Genomic DNA, 13,549 nt, shown 5'->3' with positions numbered 1-13,549 from the left:
ATTTGTTAAGGTTTTGTTTCTAATCTTGGTTCTTCATTTTCCGATTGATTTGTGCTCATTCCATTGCGCTTTTGGGTGGATGAATCTTATATTGCTGATGTGCATCTAAGCAAATTTGGATATTAAGCTTTGATTAAATTGGATTCGTGAATTATAGGTCTGGGTAACTTATAGCGTCATGAATTTGCGTTTTATGGATTTCTTAAAAGGTGATTTTCTCGTTATGTTGATCGAATTGAGTTTCATAGTTCTTTGTGAAGGCGCTGCGCATCAGCGCTCAAATGGCGTTATCCCCTACGCATATTTAGCTCTATGTTTACTAAGTTGGATCAAGACCAATGATTACTCAGTTTAGAGTCAGCGTCGTCCTTTTATTCAGGAACAGTGTAATGCCTCATGCCTAAACATAATTGGGCTTCGAGATAGGGTACTTTAATTCAGTATTAAGTAGTTCATAAGTTTCAGAGAGTACGCAGTTTATAGCTCAATTTATATTATAAGTTCATATTAACTTAGAAACACTGTTAACCTCCTCAAACCTATTTAAAAAATCATTTGGGTAGTTCAACTTGTGTACCTATCAAAATCATATTTTAGGTTAATAGCAAGACATTAGATTGTCCAAAGACAGGGGTTTATTTATTTATTTATTTATTTTTTTTTTTTTTTTTTTTTTTTTACTTTTATGCAGCTTTGGAACGAAATTTTATCTATGTATGACGCAGTTTTAGTTTTAGTTTCAAGAATATTAAATTTTGATTCATTCTTACCGTTTGTTTGCTGTATGTCTGGTAGGGGAGCGGGGTTCAACTAGCTGCCCTGGGATGATCCCTTGATTGTCCGAAGAGTATTGAGCAGATCGGCTGCAATGATCAGGGCAATGAATATGTTTCGACTTTGCTCAAATTATTTATGATTGTAGGTTGTGCTTTATTTTTGTACTTTCAATTATGTTCCATGTTACGAGCGAAATTGAACATTGATACTGCTCATGTCGTAGCAAGAATTTCCTTCCCCACAAATTCTCAATTGACAGGTCTTTTTATACTAATTAAAAGTTAGCTTTCTCCTTTGAATCTTTTAAATAATATCATGCTATACATGAGTTGTGGAGTGTCTTTTGTCAGCAAAGCTCTTAAGGTTTATCAGTTAAGAAAATTTCTCACATTGTGGCCTGTGATGCAGGTGAGAATATACTTACCTTGTTATGCATTTTTGAGGAACTACTTGAAAGATTTTATAGAGCAACATGCCGACTTCATATTCTCATTAGTTGCTGGATCTTAATTAGTTTATTAATGTAAGATTTGTTTCATTTGATTCCTAAATATTGGCTCTTTCATTTGTTCCATACATAATTAACTAAAACTCTCATATTTGAACTGGAGTTTTAAGTGTACAATTTCACTGATATTTGATTAGATGTGCTGGGATTTTAACTACATGTGATGGGTATTTACTTCATTTCACGCAGTTAGACAAAAAGAAAAGTTGAATAGAGAACATGGGTAGAGCACATGTCATACCCACGTGGGTACAACTGCATTTTAAGGCCTATCGATCCTCCTCCTGGGTGCTATTTATAAGGTTAGTATTGTTTCTTCTACTTTAAAGAACTTGCTTTTTTTTATGTCGCTTATAATTGTAACATTCACAGTATGGACAGTTTTAAGCCATAGCTGATTTCTGTGAAATAGTTCATATGCCCAGTGGATTTATGACTGCCCTTGTTTTATTGCTTCTCATTTGTTTGCTTTTTGTTCACTCTCATTTAGGGAGAAGATGGTGAGCTCTAAGTCCCAATTTTCGAAGGAGCAAGCGACTATGGACGCTAAATTTCAAACGTTTTGTGGACCACTGTACATGAAGGAGGTATGAATCTGCTAATTTCTAGCCAGTTTTGTCGTAGTGAGGTGGGTAGAATGACCTCAATCTTTACCCATCTTGAATTCATACACACTTTCTAAAAAGTTAATTAAAAAGTTTTCACTACCGCCTATCAATATCCGCAATGGCTCTCATGATCGATTTACTTAGTTTACTCACCTTTTTTTGAGTTGGCGTCATTTTATCGTTGGTCATTTACTTTGTTTATAATTTATGGGGGGAATGATTCTATGTGACGATTAGTTGGAGGACTTTTAGGCAATTGAAGGCTGTAATTATGGTGTTTTGAACAGTCTTTGTTTTACTAGGGTTGAGTAATGAAGATATGAACATTGATATCATCTGGCTGAGAATATTAATAGTTAACATGATTATTCTTTCATCCTCATCCTCTCCATTTTCATTTCCTAATACCTTCCTCACAGCCAAACCGCTCTCAATTCATACGGCGTCTTCATTTGCAGCATCACAATGTCTCCATGACTCTTATAATCTGGTTCCTCTCTCTCATTTTATATTTTTATATTCATTGTCATTGGGTATTTTGTTATTTCTGTAACGCAAATGAATTTTGTTGATAAAAAATGTCTCTGTTTTTTTTTGAAAACGGTACCTGTGTTTGGAGTAATTGATTATTTGCTGGAGTAACTGAGTACTCGACAATAGAAGCTTGTAATTAGGTATGTTTTAGATCAGTTGAATATGGATGGTTTTTGAAGTGGAAGTTGAAGTTAGGTTAGATATCCCATCCACCTTATTGCTATGAAGATTTTGGTATTGCTTCTCTTTGTGTTCACTTAGAAGTAGAACAACCTCGTGAGACTATAACCTGAGTTATGCCAACTGAGTACTCGGCAATAGAAGCTTGTAATTATGGTGTTTTGATCAATCTTTCTGTCTCGGCTAGGATTGACTATGAAGATATGAACATTGATATCATCTGGCACAAAATATTGGTTTTGAGTACTCGATTAAACTTCACAAACATGTATTTTCCTTTCTTAGTTTATGTTCTGTAGTCTTGAGTTATGCCAACTGAGTACTCGGTGAGTCTCAATTTATGAGCTGGAAATATGTTGAGTAGTTGAGGTAAGATGTTGGTTACCTACTGAGTCTTGACAACTTGCGACGAGTACGATATTTTTGATTATTTTTTAGTTTGGACAAGTTCGTTTACAATATGATTAAGTTTGTTGGTTTAATTTGTAGGTACACAGATGGCGTGATGAGAGACGCTTCTTGAAATTGTTTATACGTGAACTCAGTTAATTATGGAATTAATTATGGCGTCGGACGAGGCTTCTAAATGGATCATTTGTAGGCCGGGTAAGTTAATTGTGGTAATCCACGAATTTGCACTGATTCACCAGTCTATATTACTAAATGTAATAGGCTCTTTTAGTTATGTACGGAGTATTTAATATTGTTACGAATGCTATTTCTCTGGTTCTGGGATGCTAATTAGTTTTTGCTGGTTGTGTTTGTGCTCCACAGTAGTAACTGCAATTGACTAGAGGCAATCACGGAATGAGCAATTGAATCCCGTGCAGGCCTGTGTGCTGAGGAGTGAGGACAATACAGGTATGGAACTACTAGCTGGTGTAATCTCATTTTGTTACAGGCATGCTTTTTATTGACTGCCAATTTTTTGAACCCGATTTTTCCTATGGTAAGATTTTTACTCCATTGAATAAACCTTAGTACTGCTACAAGGAAAGGGAAGAACTAGATGTGATTTGTGAATATGTGATCATAACGTGCGCTTCCCTCTTCGTGCAGGTCTTAAGGCAACTTTAGTCATCTAGCCAACTAAACAGGATACTTGTAGGCACAGCCCACACTGAGGAGAAAAATGGTACTTCCTCTATTGCATCAGTTAATTTGTGTATTTCGTTTTCTAATGATTCATCCAATAGTTTACGTTTACGTTTACGTTTACTTTATAGGCAGGTCTTGTACGGTCGAGAATGCTTGCTGAACTCTACTCTTACTTGCATAAGCTCTAATAAATAAGAGTAGAAGGCAAACACAAACTATTCAGTTAGACAGAGAGAGTATAGTTTAATCAACGGCAATCTTGACAAAGTTAGGAATCTTTTATTTTAAGCCAACAATACTATTAGAATAACTTCAAACACTACGGCAGAAAAATCAAGAAGAAAAGAATACTCCCCCTCAGGCCTCAACTCTTCTAATGTTCTTCATCAAGAATAATATAAGCTCCTGTCGTCATGTTTCTGTGACTCGGGACAAAGCATTTCATAATACAGGGGGTGAGAATTGAACATTGTTGTTAAAACATGATTGTTACATGTTTCGAGCATTAATGTCTAATGATAACTGTTATGTGCTTGTTGTCTTAGGATGAGGTATGTGCTTGTTGTCTTAGGATGAAATCCTCATCAGATACTCCTAAATTGTGCAATTGCAATACGCTCTTATGTACTCCCTGATAAGGTTTAGAAAATTACGAAAGACGTTTTATTAAGTTAAGAATTGCATAATTAATTCATGAAGGATTTTATTTAGCTAATGACTTATTTACCAAGACTACTATATACAGAGAATATGCTACGATGCGGAAATAATACAAGGAAGGAAAACAATATCTACGACATATTTTACAAAGATATGTGAACTTAATTAAGAAGACTGGAATATTCTCTATACTCCCTATGTTATATTGTTGCGACTTTTATAAGTACTATTCCTTTATTTCCGGGATACTGATTAGTTCCTGTTGGTTGTGTTCATGTTCCACAGAAGATTATAACTCCACTCAACTCAGGCCAAAGGTGATCACGGAATGGACTTTTGAATCTCACTGTAGGCCTTTTATCAAGAACAATATAGGTATGATTGTATGAACAAGTACTATTTTTATAAATCTGATTGTATGAACAAGCACTTCACAAATTTGTGGTCATTGATTTGAGAAGATGATGAAGTAGGTAGCAATGTAGCATATAGTAGTTGAGCAATCAGTCAGTTACAGTAATTTGGTTAGGTCTCATAATAAGATCGTTTACAGTATTACAGAAGACTTACGGATTATATATCCTCTCAAGTGAATAACGAGACTACTCTATCGTACATCTGGACTCCAAAGCTTGTTTCCCTCATAAGAAGCGCCTATCGAGTAGGAACTACATGGTGGTGTCATCTCATTTTGGTACGGGCATGTTTCTATCGACTGCCAATTTTTTTGAACTGACACGATATTTCCTAATGTACGATTCGTACACTATTGAGCAGAATAAGCTATACTACTATTGAGCAGAACCTAGATGTGAATCATGTGATCATAACCAGGGCTTTCCTCTTCGTGCAGGGCTGAAGGCAACTTTAGTCATCTAGCTAATCAAACAGGATACTTGTAGGCACAGGGGAGAAAAATAGTACTTCCCCTATCTCATCAGTTAGTTTGTGTTATTTCATTTTGTCATGATTAATATAATAGTTTATATTTACTTTTTAGGGATGTTTTGTATGGTGAAAAATACGTGTTGAATTTCAATCTCACCTGCATAAACTCATATAAAAGAATGATCCTAAAGCATAAACTACTCTATTCGATAAGGACATAGGGAGTATTAATCAAGGGGTATCTTGAAAAACTTGGGAATTTTTTTAAGCCAACCTTAGTATTAGGACAACCTCAAGGCTCAAACACTACAACAGGAAAACCAAGTGGAATACTTCCCTATCAACTCTTCCCATGTTTAAATAATTCATCAACATGATTATAGAGATTCCCATGAAAAGAGGGAAGAAGAAATTTAGAAAGCTTCAATGTCCTCTTAGTCTTTTCTACTTACTTTAGATATGATAACTTAAGTCAATTGGGTACCCACCATTATCTTTTATAATACAGTTAGTCTTGCTGGAGACGGGTCGGAGCAAGTGACGGGTAATGCCACTCACAAAACGGATAGGGAGGACAAGGTGGGGGCACCCCCATGTGCTTTCCTCTCTTCTCTATTTGGATCATTTGTGAGAGGAAATGGTATCCGTCACTCCAAAGTGACGGATACGTACCGTCTTCAATGAGATTTTGTGTTTATAATAAGATCATCCTACTAAAAATGGTTTTTCCAGTCTACTTTTTTCTTGCTTTACTTTGAACTCACTAGCAAACATTTAAGAACAGTTTAAAGGTTTTCAAAAATGTTCGGATGTTGGTGAAGTGTTGCAACAATTACCATAAGCTTATGGATGTAAAAAAGAGCATGAACATATACAACCTGTTAAATTATATACGAATGGCACGTGAATGGGGACGAGCATGCTTCTACTGGGATTTTATATAGGCTAGGTAAATGGCGGGATTTGTGCCAAACCCTAGGCTGAACGCGGTTAGTGCAACCCTTAACTAGGTCAATTTTACTAATTAAAATTATACGTTTTATCGATTGTATTCAATATATAAAGAAGGATGTCATTTAATTAATCTGTGTATTTGAAGGTCTGAAAATGGCAGAAATATTTGAGTCAAACCCTAGGCTGACCTCTATTTGTACAACCCTAAGCTAGGTGAGCTTAATTAGTTTCGATTATAGGTTTTGGCCATTGCATTCATTTGGTTGGTTTATATGTGGGATTTAGCTGATGTCTTGGTTCGTCCCTTGGTAACCTCAAGTAGCTAAAATGATAAGCGTTTATATGTGGGATTTAGCTGATGTTTTGGCCATTGTGTTCGTTTTGGCTAAGAATCTGTGGGTCTGAAAATTGCAGAACTTGTGGTTAACTCTGGGATCCTCTCAATACTACGGCCCTAGAATGAGTGCCCTTAATTAATTACGAGTCCATGTGAGGAAGAAAGGGGGAGCGTATGTACGTGCTTGGTTAGTTACGATTGAGAGGGGGAGTGGATAGATGAGAGGGGTTGGGGAGATGAAGGGTGGGAAAGAGAGTATTGTGTTACAGATACATAGTCTCTACTTTATTTTTATTTTGCTGAGTTAGAGAGGGAGGGACGGAAGCAGAGTAGGGTATGCTTAGCTTTGTTCGATTGATGGGCGAGGGAAGAAGAGGGATAGAGAAAGGGAAAGATCGTGTCTCCCTAGTTGGTTTTGTTCAGATTTAGAGGGATGAAGGGATGAAAAAAGGAATTGGAGGGAGGGAGAGGATGTCTTTGCTTGATTATGTTCAGATTTAGGGAGGGGTGGCGAGAGAAGGAGATGGGCAAACAGTGAGAGTGTGAGCGTATGTGCTTGGTTTTGTTAAGAGTGAGAGAAAGGAAAGTGATGGATAATTGGGTGGAGTTAGAGGAGAGAGAAAGTAGGAGGGAGGTTGGCGGAAAGAGGAAGGGATAAGGAATGCAGTGACGGAGAGATGGTCTATATTCTGTTTTGTTGAGATTGAGGGATAGGAAGGTAGGGAGCGGCAATGTTAGTTTGGTTTTGTTCAGATTTAGAGCAGACAGGGGAAGGGGGATAGACGGAGGGAGGAATGGGTTGTCCAGATTTATTATTATTCAGGCTGTGAGAGATGGCCGGAGGAGGGATTGGAAGGTAGAAGAGGAGGTTGTTTTTTAGTGTTGAGGTGTAATTAGAAGGAAAGGCAGGAGGGGCGTATTATCAATAGTTTACTGTCTTTAGGAGAAATAACATCAATTTGATATTATATTTTGTACTTTTCTTAGTATTCGTTCTTGAAAATGAAATAAAACAATGAAGAAGCGAACTAACTGATAAACATTAAATTTCAATGTAGAATAGAAGGCATGTCGTGGAAAATTGCACCCGGGGGAGGGGGAGGGAGGGTATAGAGTAATTAAAAGGCATTAATTATCTTAATGAAGACAGCGTATTAATAGTCAATAACTTTGGTGTGGAGGCAGAGGGGCGGAGGGTGACAAGAACGGAGGGAGGGCGTTTATGCTTTTTTTTCCCCGTATTGAGAGGAAGGAGGGATAGATGGTCAGGAGCGGGGGCGGGGGCGGGGGAGACACAAAGGGATTGAGGGAGGGAAGACAAGAAGGGAGAGGTAATAGGAAGCAGACTGAATAGTAGAGAGGTGACTGATCATGAAATCCAAAATAAAAAATATTGATAGAAGTAAATGTAAAAAAGAGTTGGTAATTCCCTTTTTTTTCTACATATGTCATGTAATCTTGTTTTTGTCATAAAAGAAAGTACAACATAGTTTATCTAACCTGAAATTCTCTTTTTATATGCTGGATAAGTCTTTAGGATTCAAGAATCAAACAATTTTGGGCATAGCATTCGTACATTTTTATTGGTTGTTCAGAGTTAAGACGGTCTTGTTCTTGAGTTTGTGTGAATTGATTGCTAATTGGTAATTAAGACTTAAGAGCAACTCTAATATGCTCAATATATATGGGTAATTGAGGGATAGATTAGGAGTAATGTTTTTGGTTTAACAATGTTGTAAAGTTGAGTGATGGGTAGGATAACTGAGTTTAAATGATCTTGATAGGTGAAATAAAGACCTAACACCTACCATAACGAGCGCTATATTCTGTTTGGAAAAAAAATTCAGAACGATAAAATGACATTTTTGTAATCCGTATTTGAAAGGTTGTTAGAGTAGGGGAGTGACAGTCGGACTGACGGTTTATGGGTTAAGGCAAAATTAGTAGTAGAATGAGATGTTTTTTTTCTAAAGAACTATGTTAGAGAAAACAGTGACCCTAACTGAAAGATCGTATTCATTCAAGTAATTAGCTGTTTGTGTATATATTTCATCCCGTTGGACAATATTGGAATCTGTGTCTTTCTTAAATCATATCATACAAGTAATAAACTGTTTGTTTGGGTACATTCCTTCCATTTTGTTAAAATTGATATATTTGTTCCCTTTAATTATCTCTTATTTCTAAAATTCATTCATACTTTTCAATGCGAGGATAAAGCCGTGTTTGCTTGATATTCGACACCTCTCTCGATTATTTATCAAGGTGCATCAACTTTAAAGATAATGCTAATCTTCGTTGATTTTGTCAAGTGTGGTTTGCATTAGGTTTAGTGATGAGCCCATATCAGGGAAAGGGAGGGGGTGGGAGATGTGAGGAAGGTATCGAGAGCATTTGTTTCGTTCCAGATTAGTTTCGCTCACATGTGTGATATACCCGTCATTCAAGATGACAACTAATTTGAAGAGTAGCTCCTTGGCATACAAAGTGTACAACTATCTTCATTCTCATCTAATGTTGTTATGTGTGTTGGCGTGACGTTTTCAATAATTTTCGTGTAATTAAAATATCTGAAGCCTGTTGAATCCATTCCAGATTTCGTAGTATGATACTCATAGATTGGCCTTACATTACGGCAATTTTATGAGGGAGTGCATTCAGCATCAGAGCATTTCAAAGTATGTGTTCTGTATATTAGTTAATCTACTTTGATATTGTAAAACTAACAAGCTATTAATATAAGGCATTCAGATTTTGATGACCTTGCTGGAAGCCTGGAATCCCACATTCGGAAGTTCTTCGATTATACTATAAGATATTCATATTTTTACGTATCATCAAATGCTACAACTTTTCGGGTTGACTTATGTGTTTGTTTTGGAGTGTCTGCTAGACATTGCATTAGTCATAGTTTTGACTTCTTGTGAAAAACAAGTTCAATTTAGGTTGAATATGCGAGTTATTATATTTTGCACTCAGCAAGCCCCCTTAGAAGTAGCTTTCTGAGGTAGGAGGCGGCTGAGTCAAAGTGGTTATTAATAATTTTTTTTAAGAGTGTTCCCAGGTTTGGATTGTCTGGACATCAAAAGAGTTGGATGTTCACCATTCGTGAAATTGATGCATGTTCATATTTTGTATTATTCAGCAATGGAACTACCACAACTCTGGGCAAGGTTGAATGTGTACTACTATTTAAGAGAATATGACCGACTATAGTCATTATCTAATCCGAAGTAATGTTTTTACTAAAGAAAGATGTAGCGATTATCATCAATTGTTTCTTGGTGCACCGAATAATTTGATAGAGAGCACAAATGACAATTCTATCATTAAATATTTGAAGACAGTGCATTAGATTAAGAAACTAAAACGTCAAATTAAGGCAACTACGTTGAACATTACACGTAAAAAAAATAAAGGTTTCTACACTAGAACAAAACGCAACTACAACTACATACATTCGGTAATTCTCGCCAAAACTGAGACATAAACAGATTCGCTGCAATAACAAATAGAAACGTGTCTTGGATCTCCGCGCGCAACGCGCGCGGAGAGACAACTAGTTAGACATAAAAGTGGAGCTTTTGATAAATTCAAGCAGTTTCAAAGTGAAGTAGAGAACCAACTTCAAAGAAAGATCAAAACCTTAAGATCAGATTGTGGAGGGGAATATCTAAGTAATGACTTTGATAATCACCTGAAAAGTTGTGGAATAGTTTCACAGTTAACTCCTCCAGGCAATCCACAGTTGAATGGTGTGGCTGAAAGGAGGAATCGAACTTTATTAGATATGGTTCCATCCATGATGAGTCAAACTGAATTACCTGACTCATTTTCGGGTTTCACGCTTTCATCTGCTATATTCTCACTAACTCGAAGTCCGACTAAAGCAGCCGAGAAAACTCCATATGAGATATGGAATGGGAAGGTCCCTAACTTGTCATTTCTTTGTGTATGGGGTTGCGAAGCTTATGTCAAAAGAAAGTCTGACGATAAATTAACTCCCCGATCCGACAACTGTTTCTTTGTGGGTTGTCTAAAGGAAACTTGTGGTTATTATTTCTAGCACCGTCAAGAGGGTGAAGTGTTTGTGTCTTGAGATGTTGTCTTTCTAGAAAAAGATTTTATTTCTAGAAGACAGAGTGGGAGAAAATTTGAACTTTCTGAAGTTCAAGAGCTACAAACTGAGGAGATGACACAAGAAGATATTCCTTTGGAATCTAATTCAGTTGTAATTCCTTCAGAACCCAGGAGATCAGGTAGAATTAGTCGCCAGCCTGATAGATATCTAGGAGTTATCGAATAGGATGGTGATAATGATGTCTTACTTTTAGAATGTGACGAACCTGTAACCTACAAAGCGGCTATATCTAGTCCCGACTCCAAAAAATGGCTTGATGCCATGCGATCCGAAATGGATTCCATGTTCGACAATCAGGTATGGGACTTGGTAGATTTACCCGAAGATGTTAGACCTCTTCAGTGTAAATTGATCTTTAAGATTAAGGTTGGCATGGATGGACATAAAGATGTCTACAAAGCGCGATTGGTTGCAAAAGGTTTCACTCAAGTTCATAGCTTAAACTATGACGAGACTTTTGCACCAGTTGCAATGCTTCGATCCATTAGGATTATGTTAGCGATTGCTGTATTTCAAGATTATGAAATTTGGAGGTCAAGACCGCCTTCTTGAATGGGTTTCTAGAAGAGGAAGTGTATATGACATAACCTGAAGGTTTTGTGGATCCTAAAAATCCTAACAAAGTGTGCAAGTTTAAGAGATCCGTTTATGGTCTTAAGGAGGCATCAAAGAGTTGGAACCATCATTTCGATCATGTTATTAAACAGAATGGTTTTACTCGAAGTGTTGAGGAGCCGTGTTTGTACATGAAGCTTAGTGGGAGTAAGGTTGTATTCCTTATTTTGTATGTGGATGACGTACTACTCATTGGGAATGATGTACCTTTACTTACTTCAGTTAAGGAATGGTTGGGAAAACACTTCCAAATGAAAGATTTGGGAGAAGCTCAGCGCATCTTAGGTATCCGGATCTATAGAGGTAGAACCAAACGAATATTAGCTTTGTGTCAAGAAGCTTATACTGATAAGATTCTTGATCTGTTCAATATGAAAAACTCTAAGAGAGGTTTTGTACCAATAGGTAGTGGGATCATTTTGAGTAAGTCATAGTATCCTACTGAGCCTAAGGATACTGAACGCATGAAATCGATTCCTTATGCTTCCGCTGTTGGATTGATCGTGTATGCTATGATGTACACTCATCCTGACGTCTCGTTTGCTTTGAGTATGACGAGTCGTTATCAAAACAATCCAGGTGAGAGTCACTGGATAGCCGTGAAGAATATTCTTAAGTACTTGAGAAGGACTAAGGATTCATTCTTAGTGTTGGGAGGAGATACTGAGTTACGTGTAAAAGGTTACACGGATGCCAGTTTCCAAACAGATAGGGATGATATGAAATCCCCGGCTGGTTTTGTCTTTATGATAAATGGAGGTGCGGTTTGCGGGAGAAGTTTTAAAGAGTCGGTCACTGCGGATTCTACAACGAAAGCCGAGTACATTGCAGCATCTGATGCTGCAAAAGAAGCTGTGTGGATTCGGCAATTTTTGGAAGGACTAAGGGTAGTTTCGACAGCTGAAGATCCTATCACTATCTATTGTGATAACAATGGGGCAATTTTCCAAGCAAAAGAGCCCAAGTCTAGTAATAAGTCTAGACATGTACAAAGAAAATTTCATGTAATTAGAGATTATATTGAAAGGAAGGAAATAGCGATTTGTAAGGTTAGGACAGATGCAAATATTACATATCCTTTAACCAAGCCTTTATCGCAGGCTAAGCATGATGGTCATGTAGCTTTTATGGGATTAAGGCGAATGCGAGAATTATCGTAGATTATGAGATATGTAATAATTAGATATTGTATTAATTATTTCATATATGATAATCTCAATCATCGTTTGAGTTTTTATAGTGTATAAACTCTAGTTTTTCAGTTTTATCTGGATTTATAAACTTTGTTTTATGCAAATAGATTGTAATGACAATATTGAATTCTATTAAAGTGAACTGGATTAACATTGTATTTTGGTCCCTAGTTACTTAATGAGGTGACGTCTCGGAGTGACTAGATTGTAAGTCGATTGATGGTGTGTTCAACCACCATAGGGTCATAAAGATGACTGGTCGATTACATTGGCAGATTGTTAAGACGATCGGTTGGACAGTGACCATTCATAGAATCCTCATGTTGCGTGGTCGTGGCAAGGATTTCTATTTATTCCTTCGAGTCAATTCTTTAGACTTACAACTATTTGTATGAGTTGGTATGGTTTTCCGGTGGCTTTGGTTTTTGTCCTAGGTCGCGCCGTAAAAGGAGGCTGAAGGACATTTACTGGGTCATTGTGATCTGTATCGAACGAAGAAAAGAGGTCAACAGAATTGTCCACCCTCGTCAGGGTTTATTATCTCAAGGCCACTCGAGGAGAGATGATTGGAAATGCGTGGCCACGCTCGGATGATATCTGTTGTAGATTATTCGGTCAGACATGTTGGAATATGTGTCCTCCGACAATAATGCGATCACAACTGTTGATCATGACGACCACATGTTTAAGTCTCATTATAAAGAATGCAATTGGGAAGTAATATTTTACTGTCAACTGGTCCACACATATCGGTAATGATTGGCTGACTAGAGTTTGACATTACTGTCGTGCGACGGTGGTGATCAGTTGATCCCCTAGGTCATACCTAAAGGGCAACACTCTTAATTGATAAATTAATTAATCGTATAACGTTATGGGTCAATTAAAATATTTAAAATTGACGGACGATTTTGGAAGTAATATTTACGTGTCTCATTGAAATTTGATTAAATGAGATACGGTCTGAGTAATTGAATTGTTTCATTACTCAGATGAAATTATTGTTTAAAGAAACAATTGAAATTGAATGAATTATTATAAATACAAATTATTGTG

At 36.9% G+C, this 13,549-nt stretch overlaps 1 long non-coding RNA gene across 4 annotated transcripts; it reads left to right on the top strand.

Moving 5' to 3' along the window:
• The first annotated feature begins 916 nt into the window (after nucleotides 1–916).
• On the top strand, nucleotides 917–9,727 carry LOC141621653 (uncharacterized). 4 transcript variants are annotated; one of them, XR_012532543.1, is made up of 9 exons: nucleotides 917–1,300; nucleotides 1,475–1,587; nucleotides 1,776–1,872; nucleotides 3,097–3,213; nucleotides 3,382–3,556; nucleotides 3,667–3,742; nucleotides 4,651–4,740; nucleotides 8,758–8,809; nucleotides 9,140–9,727. It is a non-coding gene; the product is annotated as an uncharacterized LOC141621653 (long non-coding RNA). The 4 variants fall into 4 exon arrangements; XR_012532542.1 differs by lacking the exons at nucleotides 8,758–8,809; nucleotides 9,140–9,727 and adding an exon at nucleotides 5,219–5,284 and having other exon boundaries at nucleotides 3,385–3,468; XR_012532539.1 differs by lacking the exons at nucleotides 8,758–8,809; nucleotides 9,140–9,727 and adding an exon at nucleotides 5,219–5,284 and having other exon boundaries at nucleotides 3,382–3,468.
• Nucleotides 9,728–13,549: the final 3,822 nt, after the last annotated feature.

The sequence above is a fragment of the Silene latifolia genome, chromosome X (genome assembly GCF_048544455.1).
Source record: "Silene latifolia isolate original U9 population chromosome X, ASM4854445v1, whole genome shotgun sequence".
NCBI lineage: Eukaryota > Viridiplantae > Streptophyta > Magnoliopsida > Caryophyllales > Caryophyllaceae > Silene > Silene latifolia.
This window is presented reverse-complemented; position numbering and strand designations above follow the sequence as displayed.